The 4,292-nt window shown below is 37.9% G+C and overlaps 1 non-coding gene across 1 annotated transcript; it reads left to right on the top strand.

Moving 5' to 3' along the window:
* Positions 1-3,846: 3,846 nt before the first annotated feature.
* LOC128292497 (small nucleolar RNA R71) lies at positions 3,847-3,952 on the top strand. The gene has a single exon (XR_008282482.1). It is a non-coding gene; the product is annotated as a small nucleolar RNA R71 (small nucleolar RNA).
* Positions 3,953-4,292: the final 340 nt, after the last annotated feature.

Here is a 4,292-nt window from a genome sequence, read left to right as displayed (position 1 = left end):
TCAAATCTCCACCACTATATATTGAGCTGATACATTAATCAAAAAGGTCTTTTAGAGGGTTGTAACGTGGCTTTGGTTAGGGGGTGTGGTCATAAACTGAAAGAAAAGGTTAGAATCGAGATTCAATTGAAAAATCACTTAGCTAGAAAAATAACTAGTCATCAATTGAATACAAGGAAGCTTCTTCTCAAAATATAGTATTAACATTCAAGCTCAAAAACGACGCATTACAACTAATATGTATTGAAGTGCATTCATTTTTGTTTTTTTTAGAACAAGTCAAATACATAGAAGAGCAAAACATAGCTAAGCAATTAGTTCAAATCAAATCTCGACAAAAATAGGGATCAAATTAGGGGATTTCAACAATAATGGGTTATGGGTTAATATTGAGGGTGAATCAATTAATGGCTTGTTAGGCTCAAACGGGTTCACTAAGGATTAATTATGAAGGTAGGCTTTTGTGGAGTGAGTGGGTTAAACCTAAGTGCTTTTATCATCTTGACATATCAAATCAAAAGTTGTGGTCTTGACATGCATAATCAAGCAAGTTCTAGAATAATAAATCAAAACTGACGCACTCATAATGAAAGTGAGCATAAAAGGAATAAAATATGCTCTAAAGGCTCAAGATCTCACTAAAATTATGGCTCTTTGATGTTCAAACTTGTGAATTTCAACTCAAGATAATACCTAAGTTTAGGGAAACAACCTAAAAGTTTTTAATTCTTCAAAAATCAACTTATCATGCTTGATTCCCAAATGTCCTAAAGTTTAAACAATAAATGCATAAATACCTATGTTTTAATTCAAGACATATCAATAAAAATCATAAATTAATCAAAATGCATTCTAATAGTGATATGAGTGATTCACGTGAGAATAAGACAAAATTCAGGGATTTCTAATGATGATATGAAAGACCCCCCACACTTAAAATGCACATTGCCCTCAATGTACAAAAAGAGATATATTGACGAAGATAGATATATAATCATAAGATAGGGAGAGAAGTGAAACTTCCTGAATGATGAATGAACTCCTTGAATTGTAGTCATGGAGAATAAGAGGCAAAACCAATGATGAGGGTGGAGGAGGATACTCCGGTGATGGTAGAGGTTGGGTTTCACAAATGCTGCGCCGTTGGAGTTTTTAGTTCCCATTTGACGATGAGCTTTGGAGCTCTTTATAACTGTGATAAAATTAGGAACTCTTTAGAAAATATAATGAAGCATGTTTACTATTAATGAAATAGCCGAAAATAAAAGTTGTAAAAACTCAAGATAAAATAGTATTAATAGGAAATAAAAAGTAATTTCAAAATATAAAGATAAAGCTAAAATAGATAATAGGTGTTTATAGAGAAATTGGGGCACACGGCTGTGGGGCACGCCCGTGTGCCTTCGTTTCATCTCGTGCGTTTCGTGGGTTTCGAAATTGGGTGTGTTGGTGGACACGGCCATGTTGTACGACCGTGTCAATCTTCGATCGCTTCTCTCACACCCGTGTATGGAGGCACAAGCCCGTGTTATTGTGACAGTGTCGACCATGGGGCTGGGCACGGGAGTGTCGCACGCCCGTGTTATTTTAGCAGTTTTGCCTACGGCCATGTCGCACGGCTGTGTTGGGAAAAAATTCTTCTGCCCTATTTTCACACGGCCGCAGCGCACGACCGTGTTTCATCTCGTGGTATGTGCAAGGCCTACGGCACGCCCGTGTGCCTGGCCGTGTGGTTTTGAAAATCTTGTGTTCAGTGACTCAATTAGTGAATTTAATGTTAAAGACTAAAATTTAAAGAAATTGACACTGTTAGTGCTCGGGTTGCCTCCCAAGGAGCGCTTATTTATAGTCTAAGCTTGGCTTACCTCACTTTTGCATGGTCAAGGTGGAGCGAGGAGTTTACACTCCTCATCCTTGCTATAAACTTTATCAATATAAGGTTTAAGACGAGTATTGTTTACCTTAAATGTGCCGAATTTGGGATGATTTACCTCGACTATACCATATGGGAAAATACTGAGTACCATAAGAGGAATTTCTTCATTAGGTTTAGAAGTGGTAATGCAAGGATCTACTGCATCTAGTAGTAATTTGTTTCCAACCTTAAGTTAATTTGGTGAGGTATTGAGCTCGTCCTAGCTCGGTTTCAGCTTATTGGGTGTTCTCAGTTTCTGTGTCTGCCATTCATCTAGCTCCTCGATTTGTGGCCTTCGTTCTTCATAGATAGGTCTCTTGTTGTTGTTTAAACATGGCTCATATACATTATTCATAACTGTTTCCTGTACAGAAGGTTTCACCACGTGATTAATACTAGTAGAATGATTTATACAACCACCTTCAATTTTTGATTTGTTACTCGAATTACGAGCTTGAAGGGTGATTGTTTCGTCTCCCACATGAAGTGTGAGTTCACTTGTACCAACATCAATAATGGTTCTAGCAGTCACTAAAAAGGGTCGTCCTAAAATTAAAGGTGCATTACTATCCTCTTCCATGTCTAGAACAACAAAGTCTACTAGGTATATAAATTTATCGATCTTAACAAGAACATATTCAATGATACCCCTAGGAAATCTAATAGTTTTATCAGCCAATTGAATGCTCATCCTAGTTTGTTTGGGTTTCCCAAGACCTAGTTGTTTAAACATTTTATAAGGCATAACATTAATGCTTGCCCCTAAGTCAGCCAATGCGTGATGAACATCTAAACTACCAATTAAACAAGGAATCGTAAAACTCCTTGGATCCTTCAATTTGTTGGGTAGTTTATTCTGTAATATGGCTGAGCAAACTGCATTCAACTCCACATGCGACGCCTCATCCAACTTTCGTTTATTTGTCAAAAGCTCCTTTAAAAACTTGACTGCGTTTGGCATCTGCGAAAGGGCTTCAATAAACGGTAATTTAATATGTAGTTTCTTTAAAAGTTTAAGGAATTTACCAAAATGTTCGTCTGATCGGTCTTTCCTTGTCGCATTGGGGTATGGCACACAAGGTTTATATTCTGTACTCATCGGCTTTGGGTCATCTAGGCCTACCTCATTCTTACCTTTGCTTACCACCGTTTCTGGCCTTGGTTTTTCAACTAACCCTTCCTCATCTTGAATGGTAATCGCGTTGAGTTGCTCCCTTGGGTTAAATTTATTGTTGCTTGGCAGGCTACCTTGTGGTCGTTTGGAAATTAGCTTGGCGAGCTGTCCAATCTGAGTTTCGAGCCTCTGGATTGATGCTTATTGATTTCTAAGTGTTGTCTCGGTATTATAAAAACAACTTTCTAACAATGAGATGAATTTTGTTAGCATCTCCTCAAGGTTCAGCTTTTTCTCTTGTTGGTAAGGTGGTTGTTGGAAGCCTGAAGGTGGTGGTTTCTGATTCCCTTGGCCTCCCCATGAAAAATTTGGGTGGTTCCTTTAACCTGCATTGTATGTATTGTTATAAGGATTATTTTGAGATCGAGGATTGTTACCCATGTAATTTAACTGCTCGTTCTCCATGTTGTGGCCATAAGGTGGGTATTCTAAACTGCTTGATCCACCTCCACTTGCTTCGTACTGTATTACTAGGTGAACCTGTAAAGAACTAAGGAAACCATCAATTTTCTTATTCAAGAGTTTTACCTGATTAGAGAGCATGGTGACTAAATCGACATTATAAACGCCGGCTGTTTTCGTTGGCTTTGTCCTCATGACTTGCCACTTATAGTTATTCAGTGGCATCTCCTCTATTTATTCATAAGCATCTTCAGGTGTCTTATTATTGATGGTTCTGTCAGCAGCTGCGTCAACCATCTGCCAAGTCAAAGGATTCAGGCCATTATGAAAAGTTTGAACCTATAACCAGAGTGGTAACCCATGGTGAGGGCATCTTCTCAAGAGGTCTTGTATCTCTCTCATGCATCGTAGAGTGTTTCTAAATCCATCTGTACAAAAGACGAGATACCATTACGTAGTTTAGCCGTTTTAGCTGGCGAAAAATATTTTAAGAAAAACTTTTCAGTCATTTGTTCCCAAGTAGTGATTGACCCTCGTGGTAACGAATTCAACCACTGTTTAGCTTTGTTTCTCAATGAAAAAGAGAATAACCGAAGGCGAATGGAGTCATCAGAAACGCCATTTATTTTAAAAGTGTCGTAAAATTATAAGAAATTTGCCAAGTGAGCGTTGGGATCTTCGTCCTAAACCATCAAACTAAATAAAGTACTGTATCATTTGAATTGTGTTAGGATTCAATTCAAAAGTATTTGCAGCTACAGCAAGTCTAACTATGCTCAATTCAGTTCTTGTTAAAAAAGG

This window comes from Gossypium arboreum, chromosome 4 (genome assembly GCF_025698485.1).
Source record: "Gossypium arboreum isolate Shixiya-1 chromosome 4, ASM2569848v2, whole genome shotgun sequence".
Classification (NCBI taxonomy): Eukaryota; Viridiplantae; Streptophyta; class Magnoliopsida; order Malvales; family Malvaceae; genus Gossypium; species Gossypium arboreum.
This window is presented reverse-complemented; position numbering and strand designations above follow the sequence as displayed.